Here is a 26,299-nt window from a genome sequence, read left to right on the forward strand (position 1 = left end):
CCCATTCCTAGGCCCTCTTGTTCCTATAATAATCTGGGATATTGCATCTGCATCTTTGTAATATCCCAGGTTTTCATTTCACCTTAGGGTGTATGGGCAGTATTTGTCCTGTGCTATTCATAGGGTAGTTAATGGCTGTTCCATTGGAAGTACCAGGTTCCCAGGCAGTATGTTTCCCTACACTTGGAATAGAATAAAAGTTCTGATATCATTTCATCTATCTCTAAACTTACCATTTCTTCCAGACTACACCTCTGGTTCTGACAGTTTTAAAAATTCTGTGGCTTCACAGGATTTCAGGTGGAATTTAGAAGGTCCAACTATGACTGTTTCTAAAATAATCCTACAGGGTTGGTGGTATCCTCTCCCCTCATTCCTCAACTATGACAAAAAAAACAGTGCTTGCCAAAAATGATTGCCACTGTGTCAAACTTCAGGCAAGGGGTTGCTGAGAGTAGAAGTGGTGTTTGTTGTTTTCTATGGGTTGCTTCATACATCATGCTTTTCTGACATAGGAAAATCTTCTGTGTAGGACATCCTACCTCCTACATGCAGGTCATCTTGCAAGTTGTTCCACCTTATAACTTGCATTAAAGTAGGAAATATATATGAAGTATGAAATGGCTCTTTTTCAGAATGCTAAACTCAGCCTGACAGAGCACCAGTTTGCATACCCTTTCTAATGGAAGCTTCTTATGCCTAGAATATGGCAGTTTGACAATATTCCTGAAGTATCTTCTAGCACAGACTCTAGTACAACTCTACTTGTAGTCCTTCAGGATGCTTGCCATTTTAGTTTCAGCAGATATGAACGGGAATTCTTGTGCTGCTATTTGCAAAGATGTATAATAACTTCTCAATCTGGTCCTAAGTGATGAAGGCAGCTGCCAGAACAAACAAGCTATTAAGTATAGTGCACCTGGCAAACAGGCAGGCATCCTTTAAAACGTCTATAAAAGAGCCACTGATTTCAGTATGCTACTTTCCACAATCACTTGCCACTATACTCCAATTTCAGGAGTCGTCCCATTCAACCCTGGAGAACAGCACAGTGGCAATTTCTGTAACCCTGGAGAACAGCACAGTGGCAATTTCTGTAATAAACTAAGCAGATAGCAGTTCGTCTCCCAGAATGGATGTTATTGTTAGGCATGCAATCCCTCACCCCCACCCCATTAGCTATCCGTGCTTACTGCAGAGAATAAAAGTACAGCATGCCCCAGACACTGCCGATAGAAGAGAAGATCTGCATTATTTCAAGAAAGGAGTTGGCTTGGCATTCAGAGCTATTGCTTTGCTGCAGCTTCCTGGAACTAGTGTACAAGCCAAGAGACTCGAGTCCTTCCGCAGAACGTAGGGCTTTCATTATTTCACTGAGGCATCTACAGTGACCAGGCATGTGTGTGTGTGTGTGTGTGTGTGTGTGTGTGAAGATTAGGGTGGCAGGCCCCACTGCATTCACATTCAGTAATTTGTGTAAATCCATGTGTGTACAAACTATACACATGTAGACTCTATACAAACAATTGTGAAACCTGTAAAAAGCAGGGTCCCTGATCATGCAGACAAGCATACGCATATTCATAGGGTGGCCACTTGTGAATCTCCAAAAAAGAGGACATGTATCATCAAAAAAGAGGACAGAAGAGGACACCAATTTGCATAATATTTGCATATGCTAATTTATATGTATACTTGAAGGTTTAGAAGTAATGGTTATAATTTAAATAGAAATACAGTGCATATCACCATCGGGTGGAAGAATGTGACCAGGTGACTTGTGTGCCTTGCTTAGTCTGCTGCTGCCCACATAAGGATGTATGAGAATTTCTGCTTGCAAGACATGCAAACATATCCTGATTGAAGCCCCGAACACAATCAGAAGCACATGCCTGCCGAAAATGTTCGCAAATTGCTGGACATGTGCTCACGTTTGATTTGCACAACTTCCCAGTTTGATTTTGCACAAATTTCCTAATTTGCAGAAATTTCCCCCTGAAGACTGAATCTGCCCCACTTTCATCTATGGAGGAAAGTTGCGCAAATTAGGAAAATCGGGAAAATTTGCACAAATTTCAAGTTTGTTCCCTGCTTGATTTGTGCGATGTTGCTGTTCACACAGACTGAGCAGTGATCACAAACACAAATAGGAATTCATCACGGACAAGTGGTGAGATGATGTTTGGAGAATCCCAGCATTCACCAGTCTCTATGCCCAGGTGCTTTTCCTTTTGATGGTTCTTTATCTCTAAAGTGGACTTGGACTGGGCAGCCCTTCAAATAGAGGATGCCTTCAAAATAGAGGAGAGTCCTCTAGCAGCCCTTCATATATATGACTGTCCTCTGTAAAAGAGGCCGCATGGCCATCCTACACATAAAGGCCTCGGTCAGATGTCACGCGAAGCCAGTGCAGTTCACTTTTCTTTTCTTTTTCATGTGTGGGATCAAAATCCTGACCATGATGGCTAGGAAACTACCCTGGCTAACCACCCCTCCTCAGTGAGGTTAAGGGGGCCCAGGGTGGTTAAAAATGGCCACTTCGTGCAAAAACATGGCGGCCATAGAGATAGCAGGCTAGAGTATCTGCCAGTTCCAGTGATGCTCTAGGCAGCATGGCTGGACTCTATGGTCAGCATTGCCTAGTAATGAACAGAGAGGCCATTGCACACCATTTCCCAGCACAATGGCTGCTGGGATAACCGCCAGTGGCTGTGGTGGGAGGATGATGTGGTAACCATGGAGCGGGGATGGGTATGTCAGCCATGGCACACTGCATGGTTCCTGGTCATATCATGGGCATGCACATTGTGGTTAGCCTAAACCTCCTCTCTCCATAGTTACACTAACCACCCTTCTTTCTTCCACGTCTGAACAGGGCCAATGTTTCTATGTGCATAGTCTATTCACACAGGCTACCCACACAGACTACTGAATGCACATGGGAGAAGAACTGTTGATCCTGCTTCCTCCCCCAACCCATGCATCTGCACACACACGACAGAGGTTCACTAGTCCTGCTTTGGTTTTGTACAGGGGTTTAGTTTTCAGCTTTAATTTTCTTGATTTCTTATCACCTGTGCTGATCTTTAAACTTAGGGATGTCAGAGAATTCTGCCATGGACTCTAGTGAGCATCCCCCGGAGTCTGTGGCAGAACAGCCTCCGCCCGCCACCCTGTGGAATCCCCTCGGGACGGACTGACCTGGTGGCGGATGCAGCAGCGGCGGTGGCTCCGGCAGCGGATGAAGTGGTGGCCGCGCTGGCTCCGGCCGCTGCCAGGCTGCTGCAGCTGCAAATGGCAGCCGTCATAGTGGCCGCCATTTGCATCCCTATGCTTGCCCGTGATAGGCTATGTATATATTTACGTAGTCTATCACAGCTAAACCAGGGATGCAAATGGCATCCCCTATGCCATTTGCATCCCTGCTTTAGCCGTGATAGGTCACGTAAATATTTACATAGCCTATCACAGGCTAGCGTAGGGACGCAAATGGCGTCCCCTACGCAGGATGCCATTTGTGTCCGCAGCAGCCCGGCAGCGGGTGGAGGCCCTGCTGCGGATCAGCCCGGCTGGCAGCTCCGCGGACTGGCCACGGAGCAGAGCTGGCCAGGCAGGATTCCGGGGGGGAGGAATGGATCACCTCCCCCCCTGTCAAGGATTCCAGGGGGAGGAACGGATCGCCTCCCCCCACCTGTGGACCCCAGTGGAGCCAGGTAAGTGGGGTTTCGTACACCCCTATTTAAACCTGTCCTGCTCCTGGAATGACATCAATTGTATTATTTCTCAGTGCTATAATACAGCAGGGACATGCTGATCATATAATCCTGCTGGTAACTATCAGCTGATCAAATACAGACACAGGCATTCACTTCACAAAATGCTAAAATGATAGACTGCTATATCCTTGACTTTTCTAAAACAGAATACAGGATGAAAGTATTGTCCATGCTCATTTTCTTGTAACATATGCACCACAGAGTTTTGATAACCCAAACTCTCAAGAATATTACATAGTCTTAAAAACTTCTGGGTTGCATTTCAAAGAAACAGCTTGCAAGTAGGGATGGTGGACAATTCCGCCACGGATTTCAGTGAGGCTGAATGCACTGGCATTTGGCCCCCTGAAATCTGTGGCGGAATGGTCTGCCCTCCCACCTTCCCACAGATTCCCCTGGGATGAGGCTTACTTGGGGCAGATGTTCCGGACGGCGGCAGCTCCGGCGGCAGCTAGGGCGGCTCCAGCGGTGGCGGCTGGTCTTTTGACCAGCTGCCGCGGCCGCCATTTGCATCTTGATCTTTGCTGTGATAGGCTATGTAAGTATTTACATATCCTATCACGGCAAGCCAATAAAAAACAAAACAAAACGGTGTACGCAAATAGCGGCAGCTACGGCAGCTGCCATTTGTGTTCCCTATTTTTCGCCGTTTTAGTCTATGTAAATATTTACATAGGCTGTTACGGCAAAAAAAAGGGGAACGCAAATAGCATAGTGGGCGCTATTTGCGTTCCTTTTTTTCCCACCATTTTAGCCTACGTAAATATTTATGTAAGCTATTACAGTGAAAAAAAAGAAACGCAAATAGCGCCCACTACGCTATTTGCATTCCCCTTTTTTTTTGCTGTAATACCCTATGTAATATTTACGTAGGCTAAAATGGCGAAAAATAGGGAACGCAAATGGCGGCAGCCGCCGCCATTTGCATACGCTGTTTTTTTTTGGGGGGGTTGCCATGATAGGCTACGTAAATACTTACGTAGCCTATCACAGCAGCGTGGCTGGACGCAAATGGCAGCCGCTATGGTGGCCACCATTTGCGTCCGCAGCAGCCCGTCTGCGGCTGGAAATCCGGCTGTGGACGGCCCTGGCCAGCTGCTCTGTGTGGAGCTGCTGCGGAGCGGAGCCAGCCAGGCAGGATTCCAGGGGGGAGGACCGTATCGCCTCCCCCCTGTCAAGGATTCCAGTGGGAGGGACGGAGCGCCTCCCCCCCACCGTGAAAAATTTCGCGAAAAGGTAAGTGAATTTTGTACATCCCTACTTGCAAGTCAATGGCTTCATAAGTGGCAGGATAGGGCAGGGAGAATGAGCAAAGGAAGAAAACAGACTAGCTCAGGGATACAGATTGCAGGAAGGTACAGCGAGGGATGTCTGTCACTGGGCAATCCAGTTCTTTTTTGGCTTGACGGAGTAGTGTGGCATGTGTAACTGGATATGGATTTGTGAGCTGAGCTGCAGACTTTCCCCCATACTATGGGAACTTTTTTGTGTATTTTGTTCCCAGAGGTTTTGCAATTTGTGCTATGTGCACAAATTTGCAGAACCTCTGGGAACATAATACATAAAAAGTTTGCAAAATACACAGATTTGCTAATTGCGGAAATTTGCAGAAATTACTTTGAAAAATGCGCAAAATGATCAGAAAATCCATGAACAGGCCCAGCTCGCTGCAGACCAAGTGAGACGGCACAGCAGGAACTGGAATGAAGTCCAGGGGGTTGAACCCAGGAAAACTTGTCGAACTCCACCCCCAGATGGATTTCTCCAACATTCCTAGGTACTGCCAAGGAATTTCAAACACAAGGTATTAGCCAGTGGCCAGAAACCAATTCCTGTTCTTGCCTCCTTTAGAGATATGATGAGGGCCAATGAGACCAGAGCAGAAAAAGTAGTTTCATGTGACCAGGACTGGACTAGAGCTAAGCTTAAATTCTCAGATGACATTTTTTTCTGAGAATTTTCCTTCCTTTTCTCACCAACACCCCTCCCCTAGAACAAGAAGGCCACTATGCAGGATTTTCTCCAAATACTCTCCACCATTTCTGGTGATGGCTGCCATTTCCTCCCCATAATGCCCTGGAATGACACTAGGGCATTGTGGAGGATGCAAAATAGTAGCCAGGCTGAGTTGCTGCTGCCACTTGCAGCAGCAGCAAACACACACAAAAAACTTAGGGGGGGGGAGAAAGGAGTTGTGCTATTGCCCCCGCTAAGGATGTGCCCCGCCCCTGACCAATTGTTGGATAATTTCTCTTCTCTCTGGAGAAATGGGAAATGGTCCTTACAAGTACTCTGTTCAGAAGTACGGCGGAGATTTCCAAGAAGCCATTTGTGTAAGCCACAAAACGATGCTGCCACAAAATCATATATTCACTAAAATACTGAATGAATAAATGTGCAATGGGAACCCACTGAACATTCCAATTGGCAGCTTTACATTTCAGAAATGTGCTGATCAGGATCATGAAATGTAACTGAAAAGCACAGAAATAGGACTAAGTAGACTACACACCACAGCCAACATTACTGAGAGCTTGGGAACAAGATTTCCTGTTATCCTAAAAAATGCAGGGCCACGGGGTGGGAGGGTCTAAAGGAAATCTTAGATGGATTTGTGAGCAGAGACTGGGAGTGTGCCAGTTGTAGTATGTGGAGGATAAAAACCGGTACTAGCACAGGGGTAACTAGAAGGGGGGTGAATGAGCTGCAATGACCACCAAACATCACAGACAGGTCCCAGACATTGCTGCATTAGAGAGCAGTGGACTCCGGCAGGATGCTGAAGCCAGAATGGATACCAAAAACCTGGTGGTCAGTTTCAAAACTAGGGGAAAGATGCATCCATTAAGCCAATAGCTTGTATCAGGTCAGCTGGGATTTGTCAGCCTATCTGACAAAGGAATGCTGTTTTTAGTCAACACTCACTTGTTCTTCTCAAGTGCTATTAGTACAGCCCCTTGTGCTAATATTGCAAAACCACAAGTCTCCTCAAGCTGCCAGATCACATGGCTCTCATAACTAGGGATGTACGGATTTTGTTAAATCCTTTCCGTCTGTGTTTTATGGATTGCCAGGCATCTTTTTTCCCCATCATCTGCTCGTTGACTGTTTTTAGGAAAGTACGAAAATTTCATTCCTATTTGTAAATGTGAATTTGTGCTAATGCTCATTTGCACAAGTGTGTATGCCAATGCACACTTGCGGATTGGTGGAAATCCCTAACCGTAACCCTTTATAACACAACAACATTGTGTTCTCCTTATTGGTTCATGTATATTTCTTTACAGTACAATAACAGTGTATCCTTTCTTATTGTTTTTATGCATATACTTTTTAACTGCATAGATTAAAAAATTACTATTAGATTCTGTATTATTTATATTTATTATCACCAGTAAACCCAGCCTAGTTGTGTTGTTGTTATATTTCTAAGGGTTGGGGGATATTTGCTGTTTTGGTTTGGCAGAAATCCCCCCATAAGTAAAAAAACACAAAAACAAAACACTAGTCTGAAAGTCCGTGGAATTTGTACATCTTAGAGAAAGCTGATCCACTGCAAAACCCGCAAGTCAGAAATCCAAACTCATTTGAATCTGTTGCAGATTTCTCTGACATCCCTACTCATAATCTAAGGCCTATTCAGCCAGGTCCCCACTACTACTACCTGCAATTTCTGATGATTCCTATTTCCCAGCTTGTTCTGGGACACTTGGCATGCCTGCATTAGCATTTGGCTGGGACAGCGATTGAGGAAAACAGCAGTTTTCTTCCTTGACCTGTTCATTGCAGGGGCCAGGCTGATTTGTCCAAGGGGCTCTTACTATGGAAGCTGAAGCTAAATGGGGGGTGAGGAGAGGGAGATGTTGTTCTTTTTCCTGAATTCTAACACTTTGTTCAGCTCTCAGTGTAGGAGGGAAAAAGGATAGTGCTTAGATGTAGCTTGATGGATGCACCCTTTGGAATATAAATAAGCTTTTCCCAGCAGTCAGGACTATATAAAATGAAGCTAGACTTTATCTGCAAACTGATTAGAGCTCTCACTTGGTCTCTCAGGGTGCAAGAAGTCACAATTAAACTAATAAAGTAATTTGATTCTATTCCCTCCACTCCCCACCCTTCACAGTATTATCAAAGCCTAGTACAGAGAAAAAAAACCTTTGGAACTACACAGACTACAGAGTAATAATATTTTCTTATTAAGTTGCTGCTGATGATGTGGAAATGGTCAGACAGCAATAAAAAAATAAAAAAAAAATTCCAGGTCTACAAGATAAATGCAATCACGCTAAGGTTCCTTTTCCCCCTTGCAAAAAATAAACATGTTTAAAAATAATCTTTTCATCCTGAGTACTATCTGGGGAAAGGTCAGCTATGCCTGTTTGCACACATGCACACACACAGAATTCTTGGGAAACTGTCATTGTATTGAGCATTCCTTGATCTAGTTTGTTAACCAAATGTGGAGAGGCGTTGCAGCTCCATGGTAGAGCTTTACATGCCAGACAGAGTCTCGCCTGCATCAGGGCGAAGCCATTTGTGGGGGAGGCAGCATTTGCTGACAGCTCCCAGAAGGAGGCAGGCAGCATGCTGCACACTGAGCATGTGGGTGAATGAAATGTCCTGATGTTGGAGTAGGTGGTGGAGCCTGCAAGGCCATGTAAGCTAATCACAGCACCCACCTTCCCATCCTGGGACAGGATTCAGTGTGGCCCTTGCTAGTTGTGGCTGGATTGAGGAGGATTGTTGTTGTTTTTGGTGCCAAACATCCACACTGACCAAGGGCATTTGTTGTTGTTGTTGTTGCTTACTTTGTCCTGAACCACCAAGAGCAATTGGCTGTTAGAAGGTTGCTGCTTCTCTTCACTAGACTGGAACTGGTCACAACATTGTCATGCAGTCGAGTTTCCTGCATTTGGGGAAATTGCAGGGGTCAGCACACATAGGGAGTGAGTTATAAGTGAGCATGCAGAGGCACCTTGGAGGCAAAAGGAAGGTTCTGAAGATATGACGCCTAGTGTAGGACGGAGTGGGAAAGAAAAACCCTTTGGGTCTGAATGGGTCACACAGTTTGAGTCACAGGACTTGAGAGGTTGAGACTCTGAAGGGCACCCTTGAACACCTAATGGTGTGGTTGGAGGGTGGAGACAGCCATCTCTTGGGACCGTGTCAGGCTCAGGCTTGCTTTTCTTTGCTAACCTTAGTAAGACCCACAGAGCTTCCACTGTTACATATCTCTTGCCCAAATCAATAAAACTGTGGCCCTAGTTTACCCAACCCTTCATGTCTTGTCTGTTGATTTCTAGGTATGGCCAGAAAAAGTCCCTGCTTCAGTCCATTGGGCATGCTATCTGGGGCTGATAGGAGTTGGAGGCCAATAACTTTTTGGAAGGCCACCAGTTCCCCACCCCAGATCAAAATAATATTAAGCCTGCCTCTGATCTGTTAGTTGCTTGTACATTTTTGTGATTGCATCTTGCAAGGATTCTAAGCCAACTTGAATGCAGCACTGTTTACATGTCTTTCAGATATAATTTCCAAACATGCACGCATACATATTGTATGCAGAAGACTGCCTGAACCTAGACTGGTAATTAGAGGGTCTGCTATTAGTCATTTATATGACATCTCTTGTGCATGGACTAAGCAATTAGAAACACATTTCTGCTATCCCAGACAGACTTTTGATGCTACGCAGCAGAAAATTGAAATCCTGGGAGTCTACACTTGCAAGATGCTGAATTAAATGTACAGATTCAACCTCATTGCTCTAACATGCCCCACTGTAGATAATAGAATACTATCAAAGCTGTGAGCTTGAAAATTTGATTTGTGTTTTCTCTCAATCATTTTGTGGCATCCCTAAAGTATTTCATTGCAGTAAGCTTGTCCAAGCATTAGAGGGGAACAAAATGTGACTGCCACCCATTCATATGCAATCCTGCTGTATTAAGTAGATCTTCACCTCTGCAGACATTTCTCATCTATTTGTCAAACCACGGTGGCTGCGTCCAGACATAATGATAAGTCATGGTTTAGCATGGTGGGAATGAGCCTGCGCAAGCATCGTTCTCATGCATTCTTCTTTTCTCCTCTGGTACAGACAAAAGGAGGAGCTTGGGAGCTTTCATTTTTTCTTTTTGATGAACTATGGCTTGTTCTGTCAACTGTGGCTAATCTTTACTATGGTTTGTTGAGACAAGCCAACTTCGAACCATAGGTTATGAAGTTGACTTCTTTCAACAAACCATAGTTAGGATTAACCACAGTTTAGGGTTTAGACAGAACACTTAGCTGCTGTTAATCAAAAATCGATGTGAGTGCTTCAGATTTCCTCTTTGCAGCTGTGCCAGTGGAGGAGAGGAGAAGGGGGGAGTGCATAAGCCTCAGGCTCATACAGCCTCATCTCCATCATGATAAACCATGATGTCCAAATGCAGCCTGTGTGTCTGAGAGTGTGTCTACATTTAAGGAAAAAAACTGCACTCTTACCAGGCTTTCTTCTTGTGGAGTCTTTCTGCATTTACCATAGGTTCCTTAGACGGCAACCAATGGCGACCATGTGATTTGTAACCGAAAACTTTCCTCTTGGCAATCCTCCATAATCTTCAATGAAACATCATAATCTATTGGCTGTTTAATAGCACAATGCTGACTTTAGACACTGGGGATAACCCACAATCTCCTGCAGTAATTTTAAATAGTTCATTATCTCTGGATCTTTTTAAGGCAAGATTACCAGGGAAAGGCACAGGATCTGTCCTGGCGGTTGATAACATTGTGTAAAGGACCCGCAAACTTCTGTGAGTGGCCAATCATGAGAGTGCAATATATCGCTCGTGTGGAGAAGCTCTGAGAAGATCAGAGTTAAAAATAAGGAGTGTGATGCAACACCCTGTGCATGCCAAGGTTTCCCATTCTGGTCTATGAGAGGGAATTATCATCATGCTTATGTGCATTTATATGTGCAGAGCATTTCCTTTGATAAAATCACAACTGAAAGCCTTTATGTGTTCACAAAAGGCTCAAATTTTACTCTGTTTTTCCTTGCTATGGTAAAGACGTAAGATTTTTTTAAAAAATGCTTATCTCCATATACAGTTCCTGCAGCTTAAAACCATAGGAAAGCAGAATGCCTGCTGAGTATATGTGCTGTTCAAAACAGATCCTCTATTTCAGGAGACTCCTGGGCATAAGGTAAATTTTTCATAAAAAGTGCTGTCATGGAAGAACAATAAATCATTTAAAAAGAGACTCTACCCTGGGACTTATTAAGTTCAATTCAAGCAAGATAAGAAACATATTCTTATGTTTACAGATTTATAGACCTTCACTCCTAGTAATGGAGAACCAGCCTTGGATTCAGAAGAGGAAGACAAATTATTTCTGATTGGTGCATAACTAACAGAAAAGCTTCCTGAATTATAATTGCTAGCCAAATTCCCTGTGCATAGCCTGGGACTTTAGAGCTGTAAACTAGCTCACCAACCCTCTAGGAACCTAATGTGGAAATCCAAATATCACAGTGCCGCAGCAGACCTACAGGAGGAATGACTAAAATAAGATGTTCTGCATGATGTAAAAGCTACACACCACTATCTCCCCATATCACAGAATGGTTCTTCAGGCAGAATGGAAGGATATTTAACTGTCCACCAGATAAAAAGCATGGGGATTGGCAGAAGCTGAGCTTACAGAAAAAAATCACATGGCCCATTTTATCACCTGTTGTCAGGAAGAACATAGAAGCTTTCTGTCTATACCAAGTAAATGATAAGAATGGGTGTCTGCAGATGTTAATAATGCTTCATTCATGCAGGCAAATTCTAACAGCATAATAATGTTTTGAGTCACATAGCCCACTGCTTTTAATGTACGGATGTGCAGTGGCAAACAATTCATTTCATTTCATTTCATTTCTTGCAGAATCAATCATTTCATTTTCCATTTGTTATTATCTCGTTCTTTCATTTCTCTTTTGTTACTCTTTCATTCGGCTTTTGTTTCTATATGGATTGCAATGGAGACCCAGCCTGTATTCTGATTCCCCTAATGGGGCTCATTCTAAGCATTTTCTTCAGCTGGCCAAGAAGCCAGTGCAGCCCCCCCCCCCTCATTCCCAGTGTGTGAGCACCTCCCAAAATTGTTCCAATGGAAAAATAAAATGAAATATGGAAGAGGGAAAAGTAAATGAGAATGATTAGAGAAATAAAGAGAAACAGGGACAGGAAGGGGTGAAAAAGGAAGAAAGGAATAGGGATGGATGGACTCACCTGTGCCTGGCTTTGTCGGGTGCTTGTAGAGCTGCCAGTGCCTCCCACTCCTGTTCATGGTGCCGCACAAGCTTCTTGATGGCCCAGTGAGCATCTGATGAAGCCACAGGGCCACCCGCCCTCATAGAGAGCCAACATTGTGAGCAGCAATGTTGGCTCTGGAACTTCCATATTTTTAATGTTGTGCAATTGTTGGCTGTAATAGGGCCATTTACATAACATTAAAAATACAGAGGTTTTGGACCCTCACTAACTGCCAACCCCTTGTTCTCCCCTCCTTGCAAGGAGCAGGGAATGAGGGGTTGGTGGGCGACTACTGTACCCACCGCCTGTCAAGACTTGACAGGTGGTGAAGGCAGGAGTCGCCTACCAAGCACACATTCTTCTCTCCTTGCAAGGAGGGGAGAACAAGGGGTTGGTGGGTGGTGATGGGGACTCCTGTGGCCACCATTTTTCACAAAATGGCAGCTTGCTAAGGGACTGGATGGCTGCTGGGGTTGCTTACCATGCTCAGGGCTGCTTGGCAAGCAGGTCTGGGTGAGCACGGAGGCTCGGCAAACGGGTCTGAGGGGCACAAGGGGGGGGTCTGCTGGACTCCACCCCCTTCCTGGATACTTGCAACATCCCTAGAAAGGAAGGATAGGGAAATAAGAGAAGGGAAAATGAAGATGCCTTGCAAATAATAGTTGCTATCTTCCCTCTCTAAAGTATAGTTGAGGACTCAGACTCTCTCCACACAAAAAGTATAATTGAGGAGATGAGAACCCTCTCCTGTGATTATAATTGTGCTGACTAGAATTCCTTTCACAAGATGGTCATTGTCCTGCAAAATATGTTGAAGTTTCTGTATCTATACTAGGGATATTAGGTTCTAAAGCTGTCACAGAATAGAGGCTCCTCACAAAATAGCAGCTCAAAAACTGCATAGCTACCCTTAACCTACAAATCTGTTGTAAGGGCTTGGGAGCAATTGTTGCACCAGGAAGATCTGGTCTGGCTTTAACACAAAGAGATCTAATTTTTACATTACATGGTAAAAACATTTGGGAATAAATCCACCAGAAATTTGTTGAGAAACTTTTAGAAGCCAGACACTTTACTATGACTCTGGGTTAGGAGAGAGGGGGATTCCCTCTATTAGAGGAACAACACAGACATATATTACTGCAGCGTAACAAGAATCTCATGTCCTATTGACAACTCTCTATGGAAACACACAAACATACTCACATCGATATAATATATAACAAACTGGCCTTAATTGTGTCTGGATGTCTGTGCTCGTTGGCCAAGCTCAATGTGTCAGGCTGGCCAGCCTGCTGGGCTGAGCTGGGGACTTGTCTCAGTCTGGGCATTTCTCTGAGACATGATGCTGCCTCCTGAAGAGCTTGTGCTGAACTGAACCTTTAGGAGTCCAGTCATGTGATATGAGTGTTCTTCAGGAATTCTACAGTTCTTCAGAAGGGTGAAGGACTAATACTGATAAACAGTAAAAAGACCCCAAAGGACCCTGGGAACTGGAGTATGACACAATAGAAATGTGTTTCCAATTATTACTGTAGTTGCTGTCGTAACTGAGGGAAGATAGAAGAGCAGGAATTGGAGGAAGGGGAGAAGGAGCCTACACAAAAAGCTAAAAGTAGTGTTGCCCTGTCCTGTGTTGAGCTGTCTGCTGAAAGAGACTAGAGAGAACTCTCTTGCCGATGCTACATTTTGTTGAAGGGCTGAGAAAGAAGAAGTCAGTTCAATGGCTGCTGAGGAAAGCTGTAGCTGCTGGAGACAATAGTTGGAGCAAAGGTTGCTAAAGTGGAGCCAGCCTTTACTAAACTGCTTTGCCTTTGGAAAGAGTTTCTTGCTGGCTTGGACAAGCACAGGGTCTGTGTCTGTAGGGATTCATTAGACAGAAGGAAAAACACAGTTATTTGGCGTGCTTTTATGACCAGTCAGTTGTTAATCCCTTGTATATCCTTCTTACCTAAACATTCATTTTGGTAAATCAGTTGTACTAGAATGAAAAAAAAATCAATGCAAGACTGCTGGTGCAAAATAAGCTCTCTGCAATGCTGGATTTTCCCACCCAGCAATGCACCACCACCAGCAGAGGCCTACAGAGGCCTTGCTAGTTATCATACCACCTGCCAGTACACTATATCATTCACAGCTAATCTCTCATCTGTGCCTGCTGATGAACCTCCAGTGTTTGCTGATACAATACCTCCTGCTGCACCAGCAATACTCTCAAATGCCCCTGACTCTGCCAAGAATCAAGAGGAAATTGGGGAAGCTCACAATGCTGTTGGAGATGCTGAAAGCACTATATCTAAGCCAACCACATCTGGTAGAGTGTCAGGTCATAAGGGTGTGATGAAACCAGCTTCCAAATTAATCAAGCACTTTCCAAAAGACAATACTCTGAATATTCTCATCAAAATGGCCAACACTATGTTAGGTGTAGAGTATGTTTCAAGTTTCCTGACATAGTAAATTTGTTTTCAAGGAGTACTCAAATGCCCTATTGCAAAAGAACGCAGGAGTATTTACAGGAATGAGACAATTCAGAAGCATCTGGAACACACGGAAAGCATTAAAGTGCTCCAACTCTCTACCTTGACAAATGTGGAAACCTCACAGGTTTCCTCTATGGGAAAAATAATATCCAAGTAGGGATGTCCGCGGAATCCACCGCAGACTCCAATGAGGCTGAATTCCAGTGAATTTGCCCCCCCCCCCGAAGTCTGCGGTGGAACGAACGCACTTACCTGTGCCTCTCCGGACCAAATATCCGTTCCCGGCCGTTTCCGTTCTGCCATCTGTGCGGAACCCGGAAGTAAGTGATCAGAAGCAAATGGCATCCGCTATGCCGTTTGCGTCCCCGTTTTTCCTTGTGATAGGCTACGCATCTCTATTGATGTAGATACTTATGTAGCCTATCGCGTGAAAAAACAGGGATGCAAACGGCATAGTGGACACCATTTGCATCCCTGGTTTTTCATGCGATATAGGCTACATAAGTATCTACATAAATAGAGACACGTAGCCTAACGCAAAAAGAAAAGGGGACGCAAATGGCGTAGCTGATGCCATTTGCATCTGGAGAGCACTGTAGGAACCGGGACGGAACCGGCTGGTGGCTCCGCAGAGCGAGGCCGGCCAGCTCGGATTCTGGGGGGAAGGAACGGATCGCTTCCCCCACCGTTGAGGATTCCAGTGGGAGGAACGGATAGCCCCCCCTGGCGGACCCCCCTGTGGATGTGAGGTAAGGGGTCCCTATATCCAAGCCAATGAGAAACTAGTAGAAAAAGTTGGTGCCCTCCTCCTGCACATTTTATGGAGGTGCAAAGAAACTGACCCTGAGTATGTACTCCTTTCTGCAAGAGTTGTTGTGAGCAAATTAGCATCTGCCCCCTCCCCCATAACAGTGCAGAATTGGTACATAGGACTGAGATGGACTCTCAGTACTTGACTCCAAATGCCCACAAAGAATTTATGCAGTGCATGGTAGAAAGTGACAGAGACAGTCTCACCAAGAAATTGAATGAAGATACATTGGCTCTCTCCCTGAGGTTTGATGGCACTGTGGACCGAACCAGAATTGACAACATTTATATAATGGTGAAAGTCATTACAAAATCTGGGGATGAAAAAAAGTAGTTTCTAGGTGCCAGTGAACCCTGCAGCCATGGTGCACAAAGGAGAGCTGGTCTGGATGCAGCTGAAGATGCCTGCAGCAAGACAGTTGGACCTGCAGCAGCTAGGTACATCTTCATGCATGGATCATCTTTGGTCACAGATGGAGCATCTGTCAACATAGGCGAGACATCTGGTTTGTGGACTGTCTTCCAATCCAGCTAAGGGATAACGATCAAGAATCTTCTGTCCCTCTGCTGAAGTTCTGGTGTGGAGTCTGCCAGTCAAATCTTGCATGGAGATCTACAGGTAACTTAGTCAGTGAAGTTGGACTCACGTTCCATCAGCTTGTAGGGCTGAGCACATATTTCCACACATCAGCTTCAGAGAACTTTGGGACATTGCAGAAGCCAACAACTGCTGTCTCCTTGCTGTCTCCTTGCTCTCTCCTTGTCTCCCCAGGCTTTTTGAGGCCAGGTGGGCAGTGCCCAGACAATCTCTCCAGCTCAGGTTACAGTGTGGTACAGCAAGAGAGAAGGTGTGGCATTAAAAGTGTATAAAAAATCTAGAGACACAAGTGATTTGAACAACTATGCTGTGCACCCACCGACCAACACTGTGGCTTTCCTGATAGGCTTATAGGAAGATGCAATCGGCTAATCTCACTGCCCTGATCTTGGTTAAGGTCCAAATGAACTTGACCCAGAACCAAGATTAGATCAATTAAATTTGTCAGTTGTGTTCCAGATGTATGGGAAATAGATCTGTCCCGTGGCTTTCTGAGAAACTGATAACCAGTGCAGGTGTGGCTATAGAAAGGTTAAAAATCTGGGGCCTCAAGCTAATTTGGTCTGGACTTTTTTTTTAAGGGTCCTGTGGCAGCAGGCTGGTTAGAGATTTTCATCAGATCCTATGAATCACTGATTCGGCTCGCCACTCATAAAAATGGAAAATAAGTCGCTATTTGTGCACTTTTCTTAGAATGTGTTTTACATATCTTTGGTGGGACATAAGAGATGCCACTGGTCAAATTCTGATGATGAGGAGAGAAGAGAGTTTCAGAATACAATTACTGCTGATATTTGCTCTCCACATTTGACCTTTCACATTTTCAGGGCCGACAATATGCAGATTCTAACCAGTGGTATAATTTACCAGCATGCTGCTGTCTCCACTGTTGTTTTAATTTCCCTTAAAAGCAGTCATTTCGTGTGGGGACAGATATCAAAGGTCTTGCAATTGGAATGCCAATTATAACTCAAGGTGACAAAAATTAATAATAATAATCAGAGAAGACAAGCTCAATTGACCAAAAATGCAACAGCCCAAATAATGTAACACAAATGATATGCTGTTTGTCCAACGCAGACTGTCTGCTGTGTACAACACCAGTGTGATGTCACATGGCTAATATCCAATCCATTATACCTCACAATGGAAACATGAAGTAATGGCACATCTCAGAGCCAGCACAACGTTCAAAGATATTTCTCATGAAGTTTTATGTAACGGGAAATCCAAGAAGGTGCATTTGCTTTCAAACAAATCTATTGCACCACGTCCTACTTGTAGGCTTCCCACTATGAACAGAATGCTGGACTAGATGGACCCACGGTTTGATCCAGCATGGCTATTTTTATGTCCTTATTACGTTTTTCAAGTATCTTCTAGTGAATTATAGCAAATAACAGCATTTTAAAATGGCTCTTCTGCGGGACTTTCAAGCTCCATATTTGAATATACGAAGCTGCCTTATGTCATGTCAGACCAGGGGTCCATCCAGCTCTAGGGATGGATGGAACACTTACCTTCCATTCTGTTCTGTTTCCGACGGGGGGGGAGGCGCTCCGTCCCTCCCCCCGGAATCCTCGATGGGGGGGAGGTGATCCAGTCCTCCCCCTTGGAATCCTGCCTGGCCAGCTCTGCTCTGCGGCCAAGGACCGCCTCTGCTCTGCGCAGCTGGGCAGCCCTGCAGGGACGCAAATGGCGGCTGTCATAGCTGCTACCATTTGCGTCCCTGTATTTAGCCGTGATAGGCTACGTAAATATTTATGTAGCCTATCACGGCAGGGGAAAAAAACCTCAGCATATGCAAATGGCGGTAGCCGCCACCATTTGTGTACGCTGGGTTTTTTCCCCCTGCCGTGATAGGCTAAGTAAATACTTACATAGCCTATCACGGCAGGGGGAAAAAAACCCAGCGTATGCAAATGGCAGTAAGTGCTCCGTCCCGCGTGCCTTTTGAGGGTTGGGGGGGCGGGGGCTTCGTTCCACGATGGATTTTGGGGCCCGAATGCACCGGCATTCGGCCTCACTGAGATCCGTTGCAGAATTCTCTGACATCCCTATCCAGCTCAGTATTTTCTACTCTGATTGGCACTGCAGTGGCTGTTCATGTGTCAAGCCTTTCTCATCACTTGCTACCTGATACATTTAGCTGGAGATGCCAGGGTTTGAACCTGGGACCTTCTGCCTGCAAAGCATGTGCTGTACCATGGAGCAAAGGTTTTTCTTCAACTCTAGGACCAACATTTTTGAGGTTACAAAATCAGGTTGGGATGTCACAGGAGTCTGAGAGTGGGGTGGAGTCCAGTGGACTCCCCCCCCCCACTTGGCGTCCTGGACTCCAGTCCACAGACTGCTGCCGCTTACCTTCCCCTTTTCAGCTCCCTGGACGAGCCACTGGGTGGCCCATGGGTGCCTGGCAAGTGGTGCGCAGCCACCTGACGCCTCAGCGAGCCAAAATTTTGCGTAAAAATGGTGGCCCGTTGTATTACATAAAAGGCCTTTTATGCAAATGATGCCTGTACACTGGCCATTTATGCAAAATTACAGGCATGAATAGTCCATTCATGCCTGTAATCTCGTATAAACGGCCGCTTTCTGGCCTCCATTTGCGTAAAATGCCTTTTACATAAAACAAGTTTTTATGCAAAATGGCGGCTTGCTGAGGGGTTGGGGGGCCATGTGCTGCTCATCAGGCGCCTGTGGACTGTCTGCCAGCTCATCCAGGGAGCCAAACAGGGATGGGTGTGACGGCGCTCTAGCGAGCAGCGCACAGGGTGGGCATGGAGTGGTTCAGCCATCCCTAAAATCAGGCCCATTGTGGTAGCTCCTCACTCTTCAATCTCTGACCGACATTTGATTTTGTGAGGAACTATGCACCCCCATCATATTTCACTCCTATCCATGTCCCCCATGAATTGTGTGGTGTGACTGACATGGGTGAGCAATGACATTGCCTTGCATGAAGAGAACACCACCACCACCCTCTTCTCCAAACCTTTTCCAAGACCATGACAGCTAAACATGTAAGCAAATTATGGCGCAGAGTGGTAGGTGGCATTATTGCAACCGAAACTCTCCCCACGACCTGAATTCGATCCCAGTGGAAGCCGGGTCTCAGGTAGCCGGCTCAGGTCAACTCAGCCCTCCATCCTTCTGAGGTCGGTAAAATGAGTACCCAGCTTGCTGGGGGAAAGGTAGTCACGACTGGGGAAGGCAATGGCAAACCATCCTGCTACAGTCTGCCATGAAAATGCCAGCGCAAGTGGCGTCCCTCTAGGAGTCAGCAATGACTTGGTGCTTGCACAGGAGGAACCCTGTCTAGAGGCATCAATGATGTTAGATTTGTTATTCATTTATTTAATTACAGATAATTAAAACAAATATTTGCCGTAAGTTTTCAGAAGTGAATTGATTAAGGGTTGAGTGGGTATATTGGTACAACAGAGAACCCATACAGATGGCTGAACTACTCCAAAGAGAAGTCCATTGCCACACAGTACTTTGGTCATATGTGTAATGCTGCCAAGTTTACCTGCCTGGACGATGAGGTCATCATCTGAGCCCTCCTCCAGGTGCCCCTGCCAAATGAAGTGAAAGGGCCTTTTCAGTGTTGACAGCCCATCTGTAGAATGCCCTCTCCAGAGAGACTCACCTGCCACCCATGTTATGGTATTTTTGGTGCCAGGTGAAGACCTTTTTATTCTCCTGGGCATTTGAGGAACTGTTTCTAGTGCTTTTAGTTCACTGTATGTTAATCGTTTCTGATTTTTACTTTGGTTTTATGTGCTGTAGAGTTTTTACTCTTTTCTGCTGATTTTATTATAAGATGTAGCGATGGGCGCTAATTTGGATGGCTTTCAAAAGGGCATTAAGTAAATTCATGGAAGATAAGGCTGTCAATGGCTACTAGTCCTGATGGCTATATGCTTTCTCTAGTATCAGAGGATGTATACCTATGTACACCAGTTGCTTGAGAACACGACTGCGGGATTACTATTGCCCTCGTATCAAGCTTGTGGGCTTTCCATAGGCATCTGGTTGGCTGCTGTAGGAACAGAATACTGAACTAGATGGACCATTGGTCTGATCCACCATGGTTCTTCTTATGTTAAATGCTTATCTTGGTTTTATTATGGGCTCTTTTATTGATTGTTTTATTGCTTGTAGTTTATGTTTTAATGTACTGCATACCACTCAGAGAGCTTGGATTATTGCATGTTTTAAAGTAAATAAATACATATTTGTAAGTAAGCAGTAAGGAATCCCCTTCATGGATCACTGAACGTTTTACCTAATGTCAGGTGGTACTATGTGTGATAACATGGCCATTTGCAATTGCATAGCCTCAGAGTGTTCAGGCCAGAATAGAAATGAACCAAATTGTGAGTCTACTGCTGTCTATCCTCTGGGTCCATCCATTCTGAAAAGATGAAAATGCTTGCTAATTTTGTTGAGTGGTGTTCTTTATAGGTTACTGGGGGAAGAAGCGTTAAGCAGAGAAGGTGAGTGCTTTAGTAGGTTTTGAATAATGATGTACATCATTCCCATACCCTGTATGATTGATTATTTTTTTAAAGGCTAACACTGAAGGTTGACTGCCTTTAAAAAAATGGAAACAAAGTTATTTTTTCATTTGATCATAAATTAAGCAACAAATTAGAGTGAATCTTTTGGTTGGTCCATGAAGAACTGGAGTACATAAGTATCTGAGTCTTCTTAAATGAAATAGAAAATACATTTCAGTCAAAGTCCATTAGCAGGAGCATCAGTCAACATTCTGCTATCATTGATAATGCAACCAAGGGAAGGGAAAAGTGCTTGGCTTAATGGCCCTTACCAGTAGTATTGTACTTTTAGAAGCATTATGCTGCAAATGTACTTATAAAAACTATATCAAAGTGAAAACAAATCATTTACAGCGATGCCTTAAAGTACATTAGGATAATACGTTGGTATTTTGGCCTTGATCCTGAAAACACGTATACTCCCACTCTTCCATTAATGTCAGCAGCACTATAAGTGTTTTAGGAACCATGGCTTTGTGTACTAATTACTTCATATAGCTTCATGATGATGAAATTGACATTTTTCTAAAGCTTAAGGCCAACTCTGTGAATCTCCTCAGTGCTGTTTTCCTTTCTGAATTTCACTCTATGCTAAATAATTCTCTTAAAAAAAAATAAAAAATGAGCAGATGTCCTTAAGGCAACCAAAAATGCTCAGGGGAACTCTGAATGATCAATCGTAATCTCATAAATCATTTTGCACCAGCTATCTTGTTTTGACTTACTCAAGGGATAGCAGCCTCTTGATGATTCACTCCAATGTATAGTCTTATTGAGCTCATTTTGCTTGATGAATTCTTCCAGAAGCTGGGCTGGTCCTCTCATTAGGCAGAGTGCGTTGGCTGCCTCTGGCAGCTGATTTTGGGTGTCAAGAAAGGGCAGCAAATTGTTAGCCATTTAATTTATTATTGTATTTTTCCTGCCAGTGTGGGGTTGCACAAATCTCTGTCTGTGGTATTTTATGCCTCCAGTGTCAAAATAGCTTTGCTGGCCTTGGGTGCTATGCACCTTGACTTGGGCAGGTGGGAGTATTTGCTGCTCTGCCTCAGGCAGAAAAAGTGTCTTTGGTCAGCCCTGGCCAGAAGTAAACTGGAAAAATGAATTTCTCACCTATGGCAGATAAGGACAGAATTATTATTCAGTCACTGCTGTTTTTTGTTATATGCTCCCAGTTTGTTTCTGTTTTAAACTGGGCCAATATGTAAAGTAGAAATAAACCCTCCTGAAATATATAAATGACAAAGACATAACAAGAACACAGGAACATAAGAAATGCCCTGCTGGATCAGACCAAAGATCTTTTAAAAGCCTTCTAAGTTGCTGGACATCACCAAATTTTATGAAAGTGAATTCCATAGTATAGATATGTGCTATATGAAGAAGTAATTCCTTTTGTCTGCCCTGAATCTCCCACTATGCAGCTTTATTGGATGACTGCAGGTTCTAATATTGTGAGCAAGAGAGGAAGAAAACTTGCCTATCCACTTTCTCCACATCATGCTAGGGATGTACGAAACCCCCTTACCTGGCTCTGCTGGGTTCCACTGGGGGGGGAGGTGCTCCCCCCTCCCCCCCAAATCCTCACCGGGGGGGAGGCACTCCGCGCCCCCCCCCCCCAGAATCCAGGCCGGCCGACTCTGCTCCATGGGGATTCCGCGGCGCTGCCGGCCGGCTCCGCCAGCAGCTGGACATCCAGCCGCTGGCTAGCAGGGAAGCAAATGGCGGCGGCCATAGCCGCCGCCGTTTGTGTCCCTGTATTCAGCCATGATAGGCTATGTAAAGACTTGCGTAGCCTATCATGTCTGGGTTAAAAAACAAACAAACACGTATTCCCTTTTTTTGGTTGTCTTAGTCTACATAAATATTTACGTAGACAAAGACAAGAAAGGGGAACGCAAATAGCATCCACTATGCTATTTGCGTTCCCCCTTAGTTTTGCCGTCTTAGTCTACGTAAATATTTACTTAGACTAAGACAACCAAAAATAGGGAATGCAAATGGCGGCAGCCGTAGCCGCTGCCATTTGCATACGCATTTTTTTTTTAACCGAGACGTGATAGGCTATGTAAGTCTTTACGTAGCCTATCATGAATGTAGGAAGAAAAAAAAAAGACTCAAATGGCAGCGGCGGCGGCAGCTGGTCGGAAGACTAGCTGCCGCTGCCACCTCCGCTGAAGCTGCTGCTGGAGCCGCCGCCGTCTGGAACATCCACCTCAGGTAAGTCTCGTCCCGGGGGGGATCCATGGGGGGCGGGGGGGGTGGCAGGCCGTTCCGCCACGGAGTTCGGGGGGCCGAATACACTGGCATTCAGCCTCACCAAGATCCGTGGCGGAATTCTCTGACATCCCTACATCATGCATAATTTTGTGCACCCCCTACTTGCCTTTTTTCTAAACTACATAGGCCCAAGCATTGTAATCTTTCAACCTTTCATCATAGGGGAGTTGCTCCAGGCCCTAATCATTTTGGTTGCCCTTTTTTGCCCTTTTTCTAACTTTGCTATAGCCTTTTTAAGTTGTTGCAACCTGAACCATACACACTATTTCAGGTGTGGTCTTCCCATAGATTCGTGTAGAAGCTATGTGCACCTAGCTGTAGCAGATGAAGGTAATTCAAGACATGTTAATATCTGAAGTTACTAGATCCCTCTGATGATTTCCTCTTTTCTCTGTCCTGTTTCCTCACTACTGAGAAAAGATGTATGCTTTCCAGAGCCACCACAAAATGTCAAATAGGAAAATGCTGGGACAAGCCATTAAGTAGTTTATCCTCCCAAACTGTTTTAGACAGATATCCTGGTGTTATACCCAATGATTTTCCTCCTATTTACCATGGGCAGATATTCAGTATCTGTGGTTTCACTGGGCTGTCAATGAAGTAAAACAAAAGTTTCAGTCCTTCTTGTCCCAGGAAGTATGAACCCCAATCAAGCTTATTTTAGATTAGCAAAGGCCATGTATCAAACCAATTTAGGATTTTTTTTAAGGTTGAAGTTTCCTTAGAACATGAATTTAAAAAGATCAAAAATAGTTATGAAATACAGATGTCTAATTATTTAACATTTGAGCAAAGACAAAATTAAAGGCATGGGCAGTATCTTATACTGACACTGTACTTCTGCTAGTTCTGTTACATTGGCAATATGGACTGCTAGCACAACAGGAACTAGTGGTTCCTGAAATATGTATGGAAACTAGCAGAAACAGTCATTTCCAGAATGGGGCAGATCAATGGAGCTGTCACTCATTTCCAGTTGTTGCAGGAACTGCTAGTTCCTGTCACTCTAGCAGTCCATTCCAGGGGTAGTATAGGATACTGCCCAATATAATACCATTTTTTCTACTTAACTGCGAACTTGCTCCCTACAACAGTAAATAGAGCAGTAGGGATGGATGGATGCTGCCCCCCGGGTCCTCTGGGCACCTGCCAAGCTGCTGCCTCCACTCATGCATCCCTAGACCCGTCCACGTGCCCCCATGCTCACCAAGCTGCCCTCACCTACCCTGAGCTGTCCTTGAGCACCTGTCATTCCCATGGTCACCATTTTGTGGAAAAAATGGTGACTCGGGAACTTCCTTAAACCTAATATTGCACACATAGCAGCTGTACAGGCCCCATTTACACAATATTACAGGTGTAAATGGCCCATTTACGCCTGTAGTATTGCATGGATGGGGCCTTTATGGCCACTATGTGTGCAATATTAGATTTAAGGAGGTTCCCGAGGTGCCATTTTTCCCCACAAAATGGCGACCACAGGAATGATGGCAGCTCAAGGACAGCTCAGGGTAGGCAAGCACGGGGCACGGGGGAAGAAGAGGCACATGGAGCGGGGAGTCTGTTGGACTCCTGGACTGAGTCAGGTGCCTGCACCATCCCTATAGAGCAGGCAACATTACCTTCAATCAATCTTTCTTTTGTTTGTTTGTTAAGTTATGTTATGTTCATGAATTAGATCTTGGGGTATCTAGGGGCACTTTTTTATCCTCCAATCCAAACAAAGATCCTAGCCTTCTCTCTCTCAGAAGTAAAAAAACAAACAAAAAACTTCTCTTATACATCAGTCTCAAAAGATCCACTAACAAAGAGCCTGCATCTCAATTTTAACTTATCCTTGACTCTACTTTTCTCTCCTAGTAAACCTCAGTCATTTTCTACATATTTCTCAGCTCCTGCATTGTATATATGACAGCTATGCTTTTCTCAGATAAACCCAATGGAATAACAGAAGGCTGGAGATAACTCTAAGCATCTTCTCTGTTATGGTTGAGATGATGTCACCTAAATGAATCGAATCTGAGAGGCTAGTTCTGAGCATAAATGGAATGCAGAATAATATAAAAGTACTAACAACAATAATAATTTTCTTTGAACCCATCTGCTTCTAGCCTGTAATGCACCATGCACACTGCTGTTGCTATATAAAAAATAAAATAGTACACAGATTACCTGTGGATAAAATAAATTTTACCTCATTGACAAATGTCACATATTCAGTCTGGAGAAATGGGCAAGGCATACAGTTTTAAAAGATAGGAACCAACTGACAGCCTAAATTAAGGGAGATCTATAGTACCTGATGGAATAAGGTTAATGCACAACAGAAAAATACAGACCAAGATATAATATATGAAAAAATATATGCTGTAGTTAAGTAGCCCTTCACATATTATGCAGCACTAGCGTGGCCACTTACACACTGCCAAAAAAGAGGAACTGCATCGCCAAAAAAGAGGCCAAAGGAGGACAACAATTTGCATGAAATATGCATATGTAAATATGAATGTATAGGCAGAAATTTAGAAATAATAACTATTATTGAAATAGAGATACATGACAGCTCACCATCATGGAGAAGATCGACAAAATTACCTGTGTGCCTGCTTAATCTGGCACCTTTGGTGACCGGAGCCCATCCATTACCAGTAGGCAGATCCTGGATCCAACCCCATAAATAATATACAGTCTGATTCTGTAATGCACTCATTCAGAAGTAAGTCCATTGATTTCAGTGGGTGTAACTTTCAATTAAATTCAGCCTAACCCTATACATGTTTACCTAGGAGTATCCCCCCACCACACACATTTCAATGGGACTTTCAAGTATGTAGCCTTGTTGTTACTAGTGTTGCTGCTAGAAGTATTCTTCTGATATATGAACATCGATTTCTTGAATGTCTGTCTGAACCAAACATTTGAAAATGTACTAAATTCATTCATCAATACTAAAATTATACTGCAATTATCTCAGTATATTAGTCATTTTCTAATGCAGCAACCTCTCATGGCTGAAACAGAATGAGCCATTAAATCAGAATCCAGCCAAAGGGACCAGGTGTGGATACCATTTCAGCTGAGATTTATAAGGTTGGTGACTAGTATCTTCTTCAACATCTTACTGGACGTTTCCAAGAAAGCTGATACGGAGATACCTGAAGTGCAATGGCACTTCTGTCACTTATCTCTTTAAAAGGAAATACTATAGTTTTATCTGCAGTAATCACAGAGGAAGCTTCTTATTAGCTGAAAGTGGGAAGAATCTTGCTAAGGTTATTCTTAACTGCTTTTCAGAACAGGTTTTGATTTTATTTTACAACACTTTGTGTATTGTGAATACAAAAGCATTTTATAAATAAGTAAATAGGTAACTTCTAAGAACATTTTCCCTCTGGTGGAGAATGTATTTTTAGGAATGGAAGAACTATAAATATTTTTTAGCATTCCAGATTCAAAGGAAGAGTGGGAAACAAAACATTTTATATGTTGTTGTTTT

This window comes from Heloderma suspectum, chromosome 3 (genome assembly GCF_057233095.1).
Source record: "Heloderma suspectum isolate Gila_16-S chromosome 3, 16-S_ref, whole genome shotgun sequence".
NCBI lineage: Eukaryota > Metazoa > Chordata > Lepidosauria > Squamata > Helodermatidae > Heloderma > Heloderma suspectum.